Source organism: Bombina bombina, chromosome 4, assembly GCF_027579735.1.
Source record: "Bombina bombina isolate aBomBom1 chromosome 4, aBomBom1.pri, whole genome shotgun sequence".
NCBI lineage: Eukaryota > Metazoa > Chordata > Amphibia > Anura > Bombinatoridae > Bombina > Bombina bombina.
The window spans coordinates 318,127,104-318,148,275 of NC_069502.1; the positions used below are offsets into that span (position 1 = coordinate 318,127,104).

General features: G+C 38.4%; 1 protein-coding gene across 2 annotated transcripts in view; it reads right to left on the bottom strand.

Moving 5' to 3' along the window:
* P2RY14 (purinergic receptor P2Y14) overlaps positions 1-21,172 on the bottom strand; it is a 229,308-nt gene that overhangs the window by 33,217 nt on the left and 174,919 nt on the right. The window contains exons 2-3 of one of the 2 annotated variants that reach the window (XM_053710041.1): positions 20,358-20,472; positions 19,205-19,335 (exon numbers count right to left, since the gene is read on the bottom strand). The gene's annotated coding sequence lies outside the window, so the exon portion shown is untranslated. Of the gene's footprint in view, positions 1-19,204; positions 19,336-20,357; positions 20,793-21,172 lie in introns of those variants that run through there. The other variant, XM_053710040.1, reaches the window with a different exon arrangement.

A 21,172-nucleotide genomic window follows, 5' to 3' on the forward strand; every position in this document is an offset into this window, starting at 1 on the left:
AGGTCACAAATCTGGCTACCATTTGTTTTTGTTTTTTTATTTTCCTGTAGCTAATAGGCCCATGAGTGGCCTTCTAACTAGTCAGCAAATTATGATATTATATCCTAAAAATTAGAGGTTTGAGATGCTTACTTGCTGTCAGGCTTTATTGTATTTTCTTTTGTTTCTGACTTTTCTTGCTTTTTTTCATATATTTGACAATGTTTATTGACAAAGGATTTTTGTGCATTTACTGTTGCAAACTTATCATTGTATGTTGTTTTTTTTTTTAACGCATAACCTCAATAAAAAAACTATTTAAAAATAAAAATTTAGAACTTTACATTTTCCAGTATAAAATCTCATTTTCCATTCACCTGTCCATTCTTCTAATCTAAAGTAAATCCCCTTGTTAAGGAATTTTATCCTGCACTGACATAATGACCTTAGACAACTTTATATAATCTGTAAAAATAGAGATGTTTCTCCAAGTCATTAAAAAAAATATTAAAAAGAACAGGGCACAGTACTGATCCCTGTGGGACTCCACTGATTACCTTTTTCCAATCTGAGTATGATCTATTTGCTATTACTCTCTGCTCCCTGTCATTTATTCAGTTATTTTACCTATGAGCTAACATTTTCAGCTATTCCCAGTCCCTTCATTTTGTTCATAAATTGCTCATGTGGTATTGTATCAAACTCCTTTGCATCCCTCTCTTATTTAGTACCTCAGCCTTCTGCCAGTCACTGTTAATCATGTTAGCCTTCACACATTTTAATGTACCTAAATTTTTCTTCTTAATGTGTTTGCTATTTATGTGCTTATAAAACCTTTTAGTGTTTGACTTAGAATCCTTTGCAATTAATCTTTCATTTTCAATTTTGGCTGATTTGATTGTTTTTTTGCATGCTTTGTTTCATTCCTTATATATTTAGAATGTTAAAAATACTATTTTCTTTGAATAATTTAAATGCCCTAGGTGTTTTCCTAATTTCTCGTAACACATTTTTATTTATCCACATTGACTTGGATTTCTTTTTTTTGCTTTTATAACCATGTGGTATGTGTTGATATGTATATTTATTTAACAAAGTTTTAAATGTTAGCAATTTATCTTAGGTATTTTTGTTAGAGAATACTCTGAGGCCGAATTATCAAATGTCTGTTGGACCTGATCCGACAGTGCAGATCAGGTCCGAAAGACATTGCCGAATGCGGAGAGCAATACACTCTCCGTATTCAGCATTGTACCAGCAGCTCACAAGAGCCAATGGGAGGTGTCAATCAACCCAATCGTACTTGATCGGGTTGAATTGTGGCAATTCCTGTCCGCCTCATCAGAGCAGATGGACAGGGTTATGGAGCAGCGGTCTTCTGCTGTTTCTGGCGAGTCTGAAGACTCACCAGAAACACGGGCCCTCAAGCTCAGTTCGTAGCTTGATAAATAGGCCTCTTTGTCCTTATTTATGTTATTTAAAGAGTTCCTTAAATGATTGAATTTACCTTTTTTTTTAAAATTAAAATACTTAGTTGAACACTTATAACACTGCGTATGGAAAGTGATTTCAAACATGACCATGCTATGATCACTGTTACCCAAATGGTCTTTGACTATGTTTGAGATTATTTCTATATTGTTTGATAGCACTAAATCCATTACAGCTTTATTTTTAGTTGGCTCCTCTGTTAATTGTGACAAAGTTATCTTTGAGAACATTTAAAAATGCATCTCCCTTAAATGTATTACTAGTTTAATTCGCCAGTTTATGTCAGGGTAGAAAAAAAACAGCACTGAAAAGGCTGATGGAAATAAACAGAAAATAGAACACATTGAACTGCAATGAACTATAAGATGACTGAGTACATGTAAATAGATTCTTAATCGATGTAATCTAAAATTATTATTATTATTATTATTATCGGTTATTTGTAGAGCGTCAACAGATTCCGCAGCGCTATAAACAAAGGGGGAGTACAACAAAACAATTATAGGGTAGAGGGCCCTGCCAATAGTTGCACTGTTGTAGTCAGCTCATAAGAAGGTGATCTACAAACAGCTGGACTATTAGGCTTACATGCTAAGAGGGTTCAGGGGATTGCAGTGGAGGAGAGGAACTGGTATTAGGAAAGGTTAGCGTAGGTTGTATGCGTCCCTGAACAGTAGAGTCTTTAGGGAGCACTTGAAGCTTTTAAAACTAGAAGAGAGTCTTGTGGAGCGAGGCAGAGAGTTCCATAAGATGGGAGCCAGTCTGGAGAAGTCCTGTAAACGGGAGTGTGATGAGGTGACAAGAGAGGAGGAGAGTAGGAGGTCATGAGCAGAGCGAAGGGGACGGGAGGGAGAGTATCATGAGATAAGGTCTGAGATGTAGGGGGGAGCAGTGCAGTTGAGGGCTTTGTATGTCAGAGTGAGAGTTTTGTGTTTGATCCTAGAGGCAAGAGGAAGCCAGTGAAGGGATTGGCAGAGAGGCGCAGCAGATGAAGAGCGACGTGTAAGGAAGATGAGTCTGGTAGAGGCATTCAATATGGATTGTAAAGGAGCTAGGCGGCAGGTGGGGAGACCAGAGAGGACAGAGTTGCAGTAATCAAGGCGGGAAAGAATGAGAGAGTGGATTAAAATCTTAGTTGTGTCTTGTGTAAGAAAGTGTCTAATTTTAGAGATGTTTTTAAGGTGGAAGCGGCAGGCTTTAGCCAATGACTGAATGTTGGGAGTGAAGGAAAGATCTGAGTCGAATGTGACCCCGAGACATCGGGCGTGCGGGGTAGGGGTAATGATGGAGTTGTCGACAGTTATAGAGATATTGGGGGTGGAGATTTTGGAAGAAGGGGGGAAAAAGAGGAGCTCAGTTTTGGAGAGATTTAGCTTGAGGTAGTGAGAGGACATCCAGGAAGAGATGTGAGAAAGACAGTTAGGGACACGGGTTAGCAAGGAAGTAGATAGTTCTGGTGCAGAGAAGTAGATTTGGGTGTCATCGGCATACAAATGATATTGGAAACCGTGAGACTTAATTAGGGAACCTAGTGATGATGTAAAGATTGAGAAGAGAAGGGGCCCGAGGACAGAGCCTTGTGGTAGACGGAAAAAGAAAATGGTGATGGGGCGGAGGAGGCCCCAGAGAAGGCTACACTTAAAGTACGGTTTGACAGATAGGAAGAGAGCCACGAAAGGGCTGTGTCACAGATGCCGAAGGATTGGAGGGTTTGGAGCAGAAGAGGGTGGTCGACAGTGTCAAAGGCTGTGGACAGATCAAGGAGGATAAGCAGAGAGAAGTGGCCTTTTGATTTAGCTGTAAGTAGGTCGTTGGTGACCCTAACAATAGCTGTCTCTGTGGAGTGATAGGGACGAAATCCAGATTGCAGCGGGTCAAGAAGGGAGTTTAACGTAACAAAATGGGATAGGCGTGCATATACTAGTTTTTCGAGAAGCTTAGAAGCAAGAGGGAGGAGGGAAATTGGGCGGTAGTTGGATGGGGAGGTAGGATCAAGGGAAGGTTTATTGAGGATAGGTGTGACCAGCGCATGTTTCATTGATGAGGGAAATGTACCAGTGCTGAGGGAGAGGTTGAAAGTGTGTGTTAGTATAGGGGTAAGGGTAGAGAAGTAGTGTTGCTTGTGGAGATTAAGGGCAGAGTAGTAGGAGTTCAAGATGAATTTGTAATGAATAAAATCAGCTGAACTCCGTGATTTTCTCCAATGCCGTTCAGCAGTACGGGAACATCTGCGTAAGTAACGTGTCAGAGGAGTATGCCAGGGCTGGCGATCAGTGTGTTATTTCCTAGCAGTGGTAAGGGGGGCGAGATTGTCAAGGACGGATATAAGGGTGGAATTATAGTGGCAGATAGATTGTTCAGGGCAGGAAAAGGTGGAGAAGGATGAGAGGAGTGGTTGAAGGGAATTAGCAAGTTGTTACTGATCTAAAGACCTAATGCTTCTGTGAAGTTTGGTGTGAGGCGTAGAAGGTGGGAGAGTTGTAGGAAGGGATGATATGTTGCAGGTAAGGAGATGGTGGTCAGAAAGAGGAAAAGGGGAGTTGGAGAAGTTTGAGAGAGTGCATCGATAGCTAAAGATCAGGTCAAGGGTGTGACCGTCTTTGTGAGTTGGAGAATCAGTCCATTGTGACAGACCGAAAGAGGAAGTGAGTTGCAGAAGTTGTTTAGCAGGTGAGGCAGTGGGATTGTTAAGGGGGATGTTGAAGTCGCCAAGAATGAGGGCAGGGGTGTCTGAGGAAAGGAAGTAGGGTATCCAGGCAGCCAAGTAATCTAGAAATTGAGTTGTTGGAGCCAGGGGGTCGGTATATGACTGCAACACGTACAGAGAGAGGAGAGAATAAGCGAATCATGTGGGTTTCGAATGAGGGAAAAGTGAGGGAAGAGATAGGGTGTATTTGTTGAAAGGTGCAACGAGAGGAAAGTAAAATACCTACACCACCTCCTTGTCTATTACCAGACCTAGGAGTGTGGCTGAAGTGGAGACCCCCATGTGACAGAGCAGCAGTGGATGCTGTGTCTAGGGGAGAGAGCCAGGTTTCTGTTAGGGCCAGAAGGTTGAGGGAGTGGGAGATGAAGAGGTCATGTATAGAAGTGAGTTTGTTGCAAACAGAGCGAGAGTTCCAGAGTGCACAGGTGAAAGGGGTAGTGGCTTTAGATGCAAGAGGAATGTGAGAAAGGTGTGCAGAGTTTTGTTTTCTGAGTCTATGGGATGGTACATATGGATGTGCGTGGCTTGTCAGTGGTTGGGGACTGGGATTAGGGGAGATGTCACCAGCAGTAAGTAGAAGCAAGAGGGAGAGTGACATGAGATGAGATACAGATTTGCAGTAGTGAGACTGCTTTTGAGATGAGCTGCAGGGGGTAGAGAGAGTGTTTAGGAATAGGTAAAGTTCATGAGTAGAAAATTAAGGTGAGTTTAAGAGAGATGGGCTAATGAACAGTGCAGGTGGAGAGGGAGAAGGAGTAATTGAATAGTGTAGTTTGTTATAGAGACAAAGGGTAGCAAAAAGGAATATGAATATATTGAGCATTTTTACAGAATTGGGAACCAGTTAAAAACATAAGACACAGAATGAATGTGACAATTGCATAAGGGAACAAAAGGTATGTGAAACATAATATAATAAAAGTACTGTGTATTCTATGGGGTTAAGGGAATGGAAGGATGTGCTGATCAGTGTTTGCACCTGTCATTTCAGGAGAGTTAAAGTTGTGTGGGAGACTATCTATAAATGAGGAAATGAGCTTGGGGTGGGTTGGGTGAGGGGAAGGGTGGGAAGGAAGCTGTTTTCCAGAAGGCTACCTGTAGAAAGTTATGTGGCAATTGCAGGAGTTAAGTGAGAAGGTCTGTGTTGTTTTTTTTTTTTCTGTGTTCTGAGATAGACTGTGTAAAGGGAGAGAGATAAATTGGTTAATTATGGTCCAGAGAAAGTGTGTTAAAATGAGTGGGAGGGTACATTTATGGACATTTTAAGCTAAGGGTCAATCATGCAGAAACCAAAAAAAAAACACATCAAAAAACAAAATATTACAAAGATAAGACAGACATACAAGGGGTGAAATAAGACCATTAAAACAATGCAGATAAGTGGACAAGAGCTGCTTAAACTATGCAAATTGTGACTAGCACAGCCTGTAATATATACATTTAAAATAAAAACAAGACAAAAGGAATTATCACTAAATATACAAACACATACAATAAAACAACTTAGTAGGTAAAATATAATGAAGCTGTTTTCAAGAAGGCTACCTGTAGAAAGTTATGTGGCAGGAGTTAAGTGAGAAGGTCTGTGTTGGTTTTTTTTTTCTGTGTTCTGAGATAGACTGTAGAAAGTTATGTGGCAATTGCAGGAGTTAAGTGAGAAGGTCTGTGTTGTTTTTTTTTTTTTTTCTGTGTTCTGAGATAGACTGTAGAAAGTTATGTGGCAATTGCAGGAGTTAGGTGAGAAGGTCTGTGTTGTTGTTTTTTTCTGTGTTCTGAGATAGACTGTAGAAAGTTATGTGGCAATTGCAGGAGTTAAGTGAGAAGGTCTGTGTTGTTGTTTTTTTTTCTGTGTTCTGAGATAGACTGTAGAAAGTTATGTGGCAATTACAGGAGTTAAGTGAGAAGGTCTGTGTTGTTTTTTTTTCTGTGTTCTGAGATAGACTGTAGAAAGTTATGTGGCAATTGCAGGAGTTAAGTGAGAAGGTCTGTGTTGGTTGATTGATATTTCGTGTTTTCAGCTCTTATATATATCAAGAGCCTAATACACACAAATATGAAAACATTTGATGGTAATGTACCAAGTGTCTAATCGATAAATATAAGCAAATTAAGTTGAGGTTATAGTCACCAAATACACCAGTGAAAGTTATTTCATACAAGCTCCAATATAAAAAACTGCTTGAATTCCAAAACTATAGTCTTAATATTCACCACTGGTAGTGCCCTCCAGTGACATCCGATGGGCTTCAGTGAATTCCTCCTGGGTGCTGCTTCAATAGAGAGACAGGTTGCCACTGCTTCACCAAAAGGAACAGATTCTGCGAAGGAAATAAAAGCGCAACCCAAATTCAAGGCAGTATCAAACAGTTTTATTCCAACACACTGTGCTATGTTGCACTTACAGAATTTCAGATAAAAACAGGAACGCCATACAGATTGCGGCAAAGTCTATTTCCACTGGTACCTCCAGATCCTCTGCGTGCTGTAATATAGACACCTCATATCCCCACAGGGTAAAAGACAGCTGATTGCTGCACAATAATGGGAGCGGATTTTATAGGGGTCCTCGTCTGCAAGAAATATCCCTCTATGCATGTCATCCACCTTCTGAGCAGACTTTATCAAGAGATTTGAGATCGGAGGTGTCTATAATACAGCACACAGAGGATCCAGAGGTACCAGTGGAACTGGACTTTGCCGCAATCTGTATGACGTGCCTGTTTTTATCTGAAATTCTGTAAGTGCAAGTTAGCACAGTGTGTTTGAATAAAACTGTTTGATACTGCCTTGAATCTGGGTTGCGCTTTTATTTCCTTCGCCTATTTCCTATGTTTATTTTCAACCAATCATGTATTGGAACTCTTAAAAACTTATAATAGTTAAATGAGCCTTTTAAAATTTTAGTTAAACATTTTTCTGATAAAACTGAATTTGAATTTATATTTCATCTCATTAGGTGGAAATAAACCATGTTTAGCCTATTAACCTATCATGTTTAAAACATCCAATTATCAATCGTTGTTAATCAGTCCTCATTAGAGTACTCTTCTTTCTGCAGTTCCCAAATAAGTCTGTGTTTCTTTTATCCAATGGCAAAATCCCTCTTCACGGCTGGACTTTTTTTTGCTTCTAGCCGTTCATATGGTGTTTAAGAACCAGCTAGAAGCAAAAAAGTCCAGCTGTGAGGAGTGTTTTTCCCATTGGATAAAAGAAACACGTGACCTCACTTTATCAACACAGATTTATTTGGAAACTACATAAAGAAGAGTACTCAATTGAGGACTGATTAACAACGATTGATAATTGGATGTTTCAAATTTTTGAACAAGACGATGATAGGCTAATAGGCTAAAAACTGTTAATTTTCACCCAGTGCAATCAAATCTAAATTCAAATTCAGTTTTATCAGAAAAAAAGTTTAACTAAAGTTTTAAAAGGCATATTTAACTATTATATGTTTTTTAAGAGTTCCAATACACGATTGGTTGGAAATAAACATATTATGCTTTTTATGATCATTTTTTATTGTGAATCCACCTTCAAGTATTAGAAGAACCGAAAGATGCCCTTGTGTTAGCGGTAACAGCATAGCATTTTTAATGTTTTTATTGCTCTTGAGAAAGACGACTTGATAGTTGAAATGCGTCAAGCTTAACAAGAATAACAGATGTTTTTTCAAAAGAAGAAACTGACGACTTTTATTACATTGCTGAAATTTTTCATTTTATCCCAGTGAGTATTCTGCTTTTATACACATTGGGTTTTGTCCACATACACATATGGAGTTTTGTTCTTAGTGTCACCAAGAGGCCATTCCATATTGGAGGAATTTACGGTTGTGCAGAAGCCGAAGGATACCCCTGACCTGCGCCCCCTATACCAAGACAATTCTATACAAACAGATCCTTTTGGGAGAGGCTGTGGGAAGGCAGTGGTTCATTCATTGAGGGGAGTATTGTTCTTATTAATATATACAGCATTTTTGTAACAATATCTACTGAAATTGCTTGTATTTGTATATTTTTTAGCTTCTATCTGAATCATGCAAGTTCAATTTTGACTTTCCTATCCCTTTAAGTGGAAAAACACACCAAAGGACACAATAGAAGATTAGTACAAACACATTTACAGTTTACATGCTTATTGTAACATTATACTATATAATCCCACAGCTTCTATAGTTTTAATAGGAAGTGTTTTTTTTGTCTTTATTAATAAACGGCTAGATTATGAGTTTTGCGTTATGAGGGGGGCGGTGCTAACTTGCACGTTATTGTCACCGCTCACTTACCTACAGCGCAGGTATTACAGGTTTTCCTAAACCCGGCGTTAAAAGACAAGAAGTGAGCATAGATCAAACTTGTGCTCCATACCACACTCCAATACCAGCACTGCTTAAGTCAGCGGTGAGCTGGTTGTACGTGCTTGTGCACGATTTCCCCATAGACATCAATGGGGAGAGCTGGCCGAAAAAAAGCCTAACACCTGCAATAAAGCAGCGTAAAGCTCTGTAACGCAGTTCCATTGATTCCTATGGGGAAACAACATTTATGTTTACACCTAACACCCTAACATGAACCCCGAGTCTAAACACCCCTTATCTTTCACTTATTAACCCGTAATCTGCCGCCCCTGACATCGCCGACACCTGCATTATACTTATTAACCCCTAATCTGCTGCTTCGGACATCACCGCCACCTACATTATACTTATTAAACCATAATCTGCTGCCCCCAACATTGCCGCCACCTACATTATACTTATTAACCCCTAATCTGCTACCCCCAACATCGCCAACACCTACATTATACTTATTAACCCCTAATCTGCCACTCCGGACATCGCCGCAACTATAATAAACATATTTACCCCTAAACCTCCGCACTCCCGCATCACAAACATTAGTTAAATATTATTAACCTCTAATCTGCTGCCCCTAACATTGCCACCACGTACCTACATTTATTAACCCCTAATCTGCCGCCCCCAACGTCCCCGCCACTATACTAAAGTTATTAACCCCTAAACCTAAGTCTAACCCTAACCCTAACAGTTTAGGCTAGGTTTTTTTTATTTTGGGGGGCTTTTTTATTTTGATAGGGCTATTAGATTAGGTGTAATTAGTTTAAATATCTTGTAATTTGTTTTTTATTTTGTGTAATTTAGTATTTTTTTGTAATTTAGGTATTTGTATTTAATTTAGTTAATTGTATTTAATTTAGGTAATTTATTTAATTGTAGTGTAAGACAGGTTAGGTTTTATTTTAGAGGTAAATTTGTATTTATTTTAGCTAGGTAGTTAGTAAATAGTTAATAACTATTTATTAATTATTCTACCTAGTTAAAATAAATACAAACTTGCCTGTAAAATAAAAATAAACCCTGTGCTAGCTACAATGTAACTATTAGTTATATTGTAGCTAGCTTAGGGTTTATTTTATAGGTAAGTATTTAGTTTTAAATAGGAATTATTTAGGTAATGATAGAAGGTTTTATTTAGATTTATTTTAATTATATTTAAGTTGGGGGTGTTAGGGTTAGGGTTAGACTTTGGTTTAGGTGTTAAGAAATTTAGTATAGTAGCGGCGACGTTGGGGACGGCAGATTAGGGGTTACTAAATGTAGGTAGGTGGCGGCGATGTTAGGGACAGCAGATTAGGGTTAATAATATTTAACTAGTGTTTACAATGCGGGAGTGCGGCGGTTTAGGGTTTAATATGTTTATTCTAGTGGCGGCGATGTCCGGAGCGGCAGATATGGGGTTAATCATTTTATTATAGTGTTTGCGATGTGAGAGGGCCTCGGTTTAGGGGTTAATAGGTAGTTTATGGGTGTTAGTGTACTTTTTAGCACTTTAGTTATGAGTTTTATGCTACAGCTTTGTAGTGTAAAACTCATAACTACTGACTTTAGAATGCGTTACAAATCTTGCGGGATAGGCTGTACCGCTCACTTTTTGGCCTCCAAAAAAAAAGCTTGTAATACCTGCGCAATGGAAGTCACATTGAAAAAAGACTTTACGAAAATTGCGTAAGTTAATTTGCGGTACGGCCAAAAAAGTGTGCGGGACAGCTGTACCTACAAGACTCGTAATAGCAGCTGTAGTGAAAAAGCAGCGTTATGAGCCTTAATGCTGCTTTTTTACTCATAACACAAGACTCGTAATCTAGCCAAAAGTCTATTGAGATGACAAATATATAGGTGTTCCAAGTGAATTTACCGGGCATTCTATGGGAGTAACCTGTATTTTAATGTGGGTTTCTAATATTCAAAGCACTGTCCTCCATCTTAGCTATACCTTTTTATACCATATCAGTCTTGCCTTCTTTTCAGTGGCGACATTTCCCAGTGTGACAAATTTGGTAAATGGACAGTGAAACTGAATATACGTATGAATAATTTACTACACAGAAAACTATTTTATTTTTGTGAATGCACAGACTATTTTGTTTAACCACACTTTAAAGACAGCGACCCCCCCCCCCCCCCTGCGGTCTACATCACAGCTCAGGAAAATCAAATTTAGCTTTAAGTATTCAGTTAGAACAAGTAATTTTGAAATTGACTTCTATTATCAAATTCACTTTTTGCTCTTGGGTACATTTATTGAAAATTAAATTTAGATATCCCCAGCAGCAACAATGCCCTACTGGGATTTCGTTGGCTACACTCATTTTTCTTTTCTCACTGGCTCACCAGCATTGCTGCTCTGGGAGTGACTTTAATTATGTGTTTGATCCATTTGCAGGAGTTAAACACATGGTTAGATGAAAGCAATAGTGCAATAATAAAATTCTTCGAACATGTTAGAGTATTTTTATTTTTGCACTGTTATAACCCTTTAATGCAAGTTAAAGGGACAATCTAATCAAAATTTCATAAATCAGATTTTTTTAATCATCATTCAAATTTACTTTTATAATCAAATTTGTGTTATCTTGGTATTCTTTTTTGAAAGCTAAATCTAGGTAGGCTCAGAATGATTTTTAAACCGTGTCTCTTATCTGTGTCTCTTATCTCAGCGCATTTTGACAGTTTTACACAATTAGACAGTGCTAGCTCATGATTGTCATATAGATAACATTGTACTCACTCCAGTGGAGTTATTTAGCAATCAGCACTGATTGGCTAAAATGCATGTCTGTCAAAAGCACTGAGATAAGGGGGCAGTCTGCCGAGGCTTAGATACAAGGTAATCACAGAGGTAATGTGTATTAATATCACAGTGTTTGTTATGCAAAAATTGGGGAATGTGTAATAAAGGGATTATTGTCTTTTTAAGCAATACAACATTTCTAGTAGACTGTCCCTTTAAACCATCAAGCTCTTCATCACCTTCCTTACTATCAAGCCCATAATTAGCATAGGAAAAATACCTTAACGGGACACTTGGTATCTTTATTTAAAAAGCAAGAATGTAAGTTTAGATGCCGGCCCATTTTTGTTGAACAACCTGGGTTGTTCTTGCTGATTAGTGGATAAGTTCAACAACCAATAAACAAGTGCTGTCCAGAGATCTCAACCAAAAAATTGCTTAGATCCCTTCTTTTTCAAATAAAGATAGCAAGAGAACAAATAAAAATTGATAATAGGAGTAAATTAGAAAATTGCTTAAAATTGCATGCTCTATCTGAATCACGAAAGAAAAAATTTGGGTTCAGTGTCCCTTTAATAACAAATACAAAAATAAGCAACCAATTGGTTAAATTATTAACCATTCCGCATTTCTATAGAAGTACACACAAAGCACTCTATTTTATATAGATGTTGCACAGCCTGAAATCAGAAAATGATATTACCTAAAGATGTTTATCCTGCTAACTGCTATGTTGGGGCTGCTGGAATGAGAACAATATGGTGTGGATTTTTTTTTTTTTAAATTTTGCTAAAACACTACTGAAAGTTTGACAAATAGGTTGCATTTTCTGAGGTAAATATTCATTGAAGATCATTGCTGCTGCAATGATTGTGGGCAGTAGGTTAATAGACCCAGAAATGCACCAGTAAAATTGTGTGTGTGTGTTTTTTTTTTGGGGGGGGGGGGGATTCCAGTCCTAGCACATGAAGAGCCTGCTAAGCAAAGCTTCAGTATATACATGTAGCTAATTAAACATGATCCAAATTGTGTACCACTATTGAGATTACTTGCTTCCTCACTCCTTGACCCTTACCCTCCCTGGTATTATATATAACAACTCATGACAATCCCTTAGCTGACACCTGTCTAAAAACTGCTAAACTTCAAAATAACATTAGACGGCAGATAAAGAAAACTACAGAAAAAAACCATACTGACAAGAGAGTAAAATAAAAAGACACAGCGATCTCTGTGGTGGGAATACTGCACTGTACACAATATTATGAACCTAAATAAAGACTAAATTGAGGAAGGGACATGCTTAAAAGGCAGGGACAGGAACCTATAAAACGGGATTGTCCCATGAAAAACTGGACAGTTGGAAACTATTTAATAGTAATAAGGAGAAGAAAATATAAACAATTCACTGCCTTTTTTTTTTTTTTACGAAAAAAGTACCTATATTTAGGTCCCCTTTCCCATACCCCCTGAGATCTGAGAAAATTGTGGAAGGGGTGATTGACAGAGGAGAAACTAGACTCATGTTATGTGAACAGCCTAATAAAAAACTAGATACAGTGTTAAATGAAGGTGGGTCATTTCCAATCTTTCTGATCCCCCCCCCCCCCAATTTTAGAAAAATGGAAGCAGTTGTTATTTTTTCATCAACAAATTGATTAAAATCTTTCTGAGTGCAACACAGCTTAGATTATTAACACATATGATATTTAATCTCCATTTTCCTACAACGGCACAGGGAACTGTTGATAATGGATGACGCAGCTGCTCCTTCCCCTCCCTCCGGACCACAACTGTTGATAATGGATGACGCAGCTGTTCCTTCCCCTCCCTCCAGACCACAACCCAACCTACTAACCCACCCAAAAACAGACACAATTACCTCAACTGCATCCTCCTCAACACCTGCTCCATCCACAAACATGCCCACAAAATCTGGAACCTGCTAGACTCCTCCTCCCCAGACATCGCCTTTCTCACCGAGACCTGGCTAAACCCCACGTCAGCGCCGGACATTGCTACTGCAATACTCAAAGGCTACAAGATCTGCCACAAAGACAGCAGCAACCGACCTGGAGGAGGCATCGCCATCATCCACAAACACACCATCCAAGTTGCAACCAGCTCCAACGACTACTCTCCAGGCCTAGAACACCTACACTTCAAGATCCAGGTCAACCCCAACACCACCCTCCATGGCACCCTCATCTACAGACCTCCCAGACCTCGTCCCGCCTTCTGTGACTCCATCACTGACCACATCGCACCCCATGCCTGGAACAACATCACCCAAGACCAACTGCACCGCACTCTAAACAAATCCTCCCCACCTACCTCCACAGATGCCAACTCCTCCGCCCGCAACCTCCACCTCTGGATTACAGACTGCTCCAACACCCTCGCTCCCCTCAAAAAACCGTCCAGCCGCCAAACCACCAACAAGGCCAGCTGATACACCCCGGCCCTTCAGGACTCTAAACTCCACTGCAGACGATTCGAAAGAACCTGGAGATCCAGCAAGACCTTTCTGGAAAAAGCTGCCGTTAAGGTAGCAATCACCACCCACCACCACCTCATAAAAAACACCAAAAAAACAGCCATCCAAGACAGAATTAGCTCTAACGCACACAACAGCAAGGAGTTGTTTTCTGTCATCAAAGAATTCTCTAAACCCAACAGCGACATCACCGACATCCCACCCTCCCAGGACCTCTGCAATATCCTTGCTGCACACTTCCACCACAAGATCCTCGACATCTATGACAGTTTCACACCTCATAACTCAACTCCCCTACACCCAATGACACCCCTCCCATATTCACCCCCCACACCACACACGGACTATCTTGAGCCCCCTCACCACAGAGGACACCCTCAGAATCATGAAATCCATCCACTCCGGCGCACCCTTGGACCCATGCCCCCATCACATATTCAACAAAGCAAGAGACACCATCGCCCCTGAACTCCGCCGCACCATTAACTACTCCATCAAAACCGGCACCTTCCCGGATGTCTGGAAGCACGTCAAACTGAAACTCCTGCTGAAGAAACCCTCGGCAGACCCCCATGGACCTGAATAACTACCGCCCCATCTCTCTACTCCCCTTCCCTGCCAAAGACATAGAGAAGTCCATCAACTCGCAACTTGTTGACCACATTGAGGCCAACCACACCCTGAATATACACAAGATAAGCGGTGCTTACCCTCAGGCAGTGAGACGATGGCTTTCTTCAATGACTCTCCAGCGCGTCTTCAGCGTGTGCACTAATGACACTCCTACGGATGCAGATAGGAGCCAGATCCAGGCATCTCGGTCCAATTACATCAGAAAACTCTCCAGCTGTACAGAAAGGAAACCGGCTAACCATCCGCAAATGAATCCAAGAATCAGTTTCAGGTAAGATGCAGAAAGGGATTTTATTTTACAGGTACAGACTAGGCTTTAAAATAAAAAAATGGGCATGCAGAAAAAATGCACCAAGCGGAGCTGGTCCAGATGGTTACTGAACAGTAACAAACATACGCGTTTTGTGAGGGACTGCCTCACTTGCTCACTGCTTCAACCATACCCTGAACCACTCCCAATCTGGTTTCAGAAGCAACCACAGCACAGAGACCGCCCACCTCACCGCTACAGACGACATCCACGACATGCTCAAATGAGGAGAAACCGCCGCCCTCATCTTCCTAGACCTCTCAGCAGCCTTCAACACTGTAAACCACAACACCCTCCGCACCCGCCTACATGATGCCGGCATCCGCAGCAAAGCCCTGGAATGGATCAACTCCTTCCTCACGGGCAGGACCCAGAAAGTCAGACTTTCTCCTCCAAACCCATACCAGTCAACTGTGGCGTACCGCAAGGCTCTTTGCTGAGCCCCACCATCTTCAACATCTACATGGCCCCTCTCGCAGCCATCGTCCGATGCCACAACCTCAACATCATCTCCTACGCCGACGACACCCAGTTACTCATCTCATTCACCCGAGATCCCACCACCGCCAAAAAGAACATCCATAAAGGCCTGACAGCAGTCGCTGCCTGGATGAATGACAACCGGCTCTAACAGAACACAGACAAAACTGAAGTCCTCTTCCAAGGACCCAATAAATCTGCATGGGATGACTCCTGGTGGCCCACAGCCCTCAGTCACCCCCCAACCCCAACCGACCACGCACGAAATCTAGACTTCATCCTGGACTCCTTACTCTCCAGGAACCGACAAATCAATGTCATGACCTCAACATGCTTCCACATCCTCCACCTGCTACGAAAAATCTTCAAGTGGATCCCTACCAAAACCAGGAAGACAGTCACCACCCGCCCTTGTCAGCAGCCGGTTGGACTACAGCAACGTACTCTATGCTGGCTCCACCATCAGACTCCAAAAGAGACTCCAACGTATTCAGAACGCCTCAGCCAGACTCATCCTCGACATCCCTCTCCAATACCACATCACCGAACACCTAAGGAAACTTCACTGGCTCCCCATCAACAAGAGAATCACCTTCAAGCTCCTTAACCACGCGTTCAAGGCCCTACACAACATTGGACATGAATACATCAACCACCGCGTAAATTTCTTCAGCCCCTCCAGACAACTCTGATCTGCCGACCAAGCACTAGCAGTCATCCCCCGCATCAGCAAATCCACAGCAGGCGGAAGATCCTTCTCCCACATGACATGGAACACCCTCCCACTGCACCTCAGACAATCCACCTCCCTTACAAAGTTCAGAAAGGACCTCAAAACCTGGCTCTTTGACTGAACGCCCATCCCCTCCCCCCTCCCACATCCCCACCCCTCCTATCTGCTTTCCCTTAGTGCCTTGAGACCCTCACGGGTGATTAGTTTGTGCTCTATAAGTAACCCGATAGATAGATAGATATATCACTGAAATAACAAGTGGGTTAAAGGGGTTAATGGAGTCTGTGTCTGAGTTTAGCCGTTGGATACAGTGGTCTTTATGGTAAGTATTAAATAATATGAATTCAGTTTGCATATGGATAACATGGGTAAGCTGTGCATGTTTGCTCAGTTATGTTTTTCAAACTTAATATCTTAAAATATACATATATATTTTTTTTTTAATTCATTAAGTAAACCTTGATTTGTGTTTCAGCGAGATTTTCTTCTAAAATCATGAAGAACAGTGCAGGATATTAATAAGAAGAAAATGGCCAACTTATTTAATCTTCTAAAATTGGATTTTAACAGTTCTCACACTGTAAATCGTCAAACCACTAAGTAACAAGTTTTTAAATAGAGTTCATAGTTGCAGATTTCACTGTACAGACTGTATTTCCAAGCCTCACTGTCACTGTACATAACAGAGTTTCTCTTTGACACATTTCTATAACTGTAAGAAGATTGAGGTCTTAAACAAACATGATTTGATGGCAAATACTTAAAGGGACATCAAACCTAAACATTTTTTTCATGATTCACATAGATCATACAGATTTAACAGCTTTCCAATTTACTTAAATTATCAAATTTGCTTGGTTATTTTGGTATCCTTTGTTGAAGAAACAGCAATGCACTGCTTGGAGCTAACTGAACTGATCAGGTGAGGCAATGATAAGAGGCATATATGTGCAGACACCAATTAGCCACTGGCTCCCAGTAGTGCTTTGATGCTACTGAGCCTACCTAGGTGTTCTTTTTAATAAAGGACAGCAAGAGAACGAAGTAAATTAGATAAGAGAAGTAAATTGGAAAGTTGTTTAAAGAGACAGTTAACATCAGAATTTTTGTTGTTTTAAAAGATAGATAATCCATTAATTACCCATTCCCCAGTTTTGCATAACCAACACAGTTATATAAATACATGTTTTACCTCTGTGATTACCTTGTATCTAAGCCTCTGCAGACTGCGCCCTTATTTCAGTTCTTGCAACAGACTTGCATTTTAGCCAATCAGTGCTCACTCCTAGGTAAATTCACATGCATGAGCTCAATGTTATATATATGAAACACATGAACTAACGCCCTCTAGTGGTAAAAAACTGTCAAATGCTGAGGCGGCCTTCAAGGTCTAAGAAATTAGCATATGAACCTCCTAGGTTTAGCTTTCAACTAAGAATAAAAAGAGAACAAAGCAAATTTAATGATAAAAGTAAATTGGAAAGTTGTTAAAAATTACATGCACTATTTGAATCATGGTCAAAGGTTTTTTTTGGACTTGACTGTCCCTTTAATACTGCATGCTCTATCTCAATAATAAAAGAAACAAATTGGGTTTCATATCCCTTTAACTCCCGATAATGACAATCATGATTGTGAAGAGAATCCACATTCCTAAAGAAGAGAGTACTGTACTTTAACCCTATGGTTGCTAAGCCATTTCCCACCTGGGTGCTAAGCTGGATTTGAACTTTTTAAAAAATATATATTTATTTTTTACTTTTTTACTTTTACAAAGTACTTTAACATAGAGATATATACATATACGTTGCTAAAGATGTCTTTGTATGTATATAGATATGTTTATGTATTGACAGACATATATACACATATAAACACATAAATATATTATGTACACATATATAGACATATATAAACATATAAACACATAAATATATATATATGTACACACATATAGACATATATACACATATAAACACATAAATATATTATGTACACACATACAGACATATATAAACATATAAACACATAAATATATATATATATGTACACACATATAGACATATATACACATATAAACACATAAATATATTATGTACACACATATAGACATATATAAACATATAAACACATAAATATATTATGTACACATATAAACACATAAATATATTATGTACACATATATAGACATATATACACATATAAACACATAAGTATATAATGTACACATATATAGACATATATACACATATAAACACATAAATATATTATGTACACATATATAGACATATATAAACATATAAACACATAAATATATATATATGTACACACATATAGACATATATATAAGTGCATTTGAGCCCTTTGCCATTCGGTAGATGAAAGATATAAAAACATATATATGCAATATTCCTATTTAATAAAGATTTTAAGTATGTATTTAATGTAAATTGCTAATGTGATTATGTCATGTTGTTTGCGCAATGTTTTTTTTTTTAGTGGCGGCCTAAGATTTAAAGGGACATAGGAGTGTAGCTGTGTTAGAGCATTTTTGTTTTTGCACTATTGCTTGCTTATAACTATGTATTTGATCCCTGCAAATTGTTTAAACACACAGCTAAAGAGGTGTATGTCAGGCACCACCTATCAACAGCTAGCTCCCAGCAGTGCATTGATGCTGAGGATACGTAAATATGCTTTTTTTTAAACGGATACCAAGTTAACTTGATAACAGAAGTGGATTTTAATGTCTTAAAAGAGATGCTCTATCTGAATAAAAGTTTTATTTTGACGTTCATGTCCCTTTAATAGAGATAAAGAGATGCAGATGTATCTCTTATTTAAAAATAGGCAGACATTAATGTTGTGTAAGTTTACCTCTGTTTACAGTAAAATTATGTAAATGACAACTGAGAAATAATGATCTTTTTAACATATCTCAGTGAGCCAACCCCATCTTCTATGACACATATTTTTTTGTGTCTTTGCCAACCTTTTATACAAATATACAGACTTAAATTCTTATGCAAATGTAACTTTACATTAGCTATGACTGGCAATGACATTCGGTAACATAACTGCACAGTGCTTTCATCTCAAATTACTTCCAACAATTTATGTTCTCATTTTTGTACACCGCATATCTGTTGCTTGGTTTTTCCTAACCTCTTTTTTTAAATTAATGTTTTTTGTTTTATAAATGTAAATGATTAGAATCCTTACAAATTATTCCTCCTAACTTGATTTCCATACATAAAAGAGTTTTAAATATCCATACCCTTTCCTCTGTTGATGTCACATTTATGAAGTTGGCAGAAATAAAGGATTTGCAAGAAGGTATCTATGTAAGTAAACGGACTCTCCTCTCATCCTGTATGTAAATGTCAAGTTCTCCTGTCTCCGTTTGTCCTGTACAGTACATAATAAATAGCATGTGATCCAGACAGTTTTATGTTGTTGCTAAGTATTTCCCTACACACAGCTGCAATAATTATTCTTACAACATACCTTCAATCACCTTTTGATATAAATCTATCTCTATTCCATCCCAATCAATATCAGGGTAAGGAACACATAGCACAGATCAGTACAGCAAGTTATGAAACCAGGGTCTGATATTTTGGGGGATTTAATAGAAAATGAAGCTGGAAATATTTATATATAACACACATAGAAAACATACAAACATATTTCTTTATATACTTTAAGTAAATATTGTATATATGACTTTATTAGGGTGTGATTTTTTTTGTATTGCAATACTTAGCTTCATAATAAGTGATTCCTAAATGTAGAAATTAATTTGGTGCTTTCTTTTACTGTATGTAATATAGTTTTAAAAACATGCAATATATTTTATTTTACCCATGGCCCTCTATTTAATTTTAATAACTTCAGTATGTGTTTTGGAAAATGATTTTTGGAATTCTATAAGCTCCAGGGACTCATAAGAATTGTGATGTCTTCAATAAACTTACATTTTTTTCTTAAATATTATTTTGAATCTTCTTCAATCCTTTATTAAGTATTTTTTTTTTTTTTTACTGATTTATGCATTAAAGTTTCTACAAAATGATATCTGTAATAATATTGTTTATTGATAAAGTGGCTAGTAAGTATACAGTCCCATTCACTGAAAGCCCATACAATAAGGTTAATATTTGTGAAATGAATGTGTAATTAAAGTCAACATTTTTAAAATACATAATATATAGTATGATATATTTTTTGTGATACTTTTCCTATACATCATATTTTATATGTTACATTTATATAAAAAAAAACACATTTACCTACATTTGTAATGAATGGAAGTTATCCAATTCTGTTCACTCATTTTTTTAAATTAGAAAGCAATACATTTGAGAGTATCAACTACATAATTATATTCTGCTAAGTGCAGTATAATAAAGTTTTCTACTGTTACTTACCAAAATCAGTAAATGTTTCTTTTCTCTGGTCAGTGAGCTTTTTTCACTTAGTCCAACAGCGCTTTTTGTTTTTTCTGCTGCCAGAGAAAAGAGTCCGTCTCGGATAACTCCAGGTCTAAAAATGAAATATTAAAGTGTTTTGAAATGTCTGCCAAAAAGCTGCATAAATGTCAAGTTCTGCAGATGTGCATAAGCATGAGGATGAGATACACTATGAACATTGCATTTTGGTTGGGATTAGAGGATGTCTACAGTTTGTCAATTCAGCAGTCAAGCTTTCAAAGAGGAGAAAAACATCTTTCCCATGTCTATTACTGACCTCTGTTCTTAATAGTATACACTAACAACTTCCTTACAAATGTTAGCCTTTATGCTATTGGTTAAACCTGTACTCATTGCTACATCACAAGACAGTAGAATTCTCACTAATTTATGTTTAATGTGGTAATCAGATAAAATCTAAAACATTCTGAGAAAAAAAATGCATATTCTTACACTCCATTTTGGAACTTTTTTTTAATTCTGTTTAATTACCCCAACTGCACTATATGTAAACTGTAATCATATATAAACTTCATTATTATATACTGTACACGCACTGCGTACAAACAAATAATGTAGATCTTGACATTTTGACAACAGATAACAAAAGGTCCTAGGCTAGTATATATATACAGATAGCGTAGCACCCTCTATTGCTTACGCGTTTCGGCGATAGCCGTAGTCATCGCGTAAGCAATAGAGGGTGCTACGCTATCTGTTGTTAATGTTGTTAATTATGAGTTTTAAAGATGAGCTGTAACCTAAATAAAAGC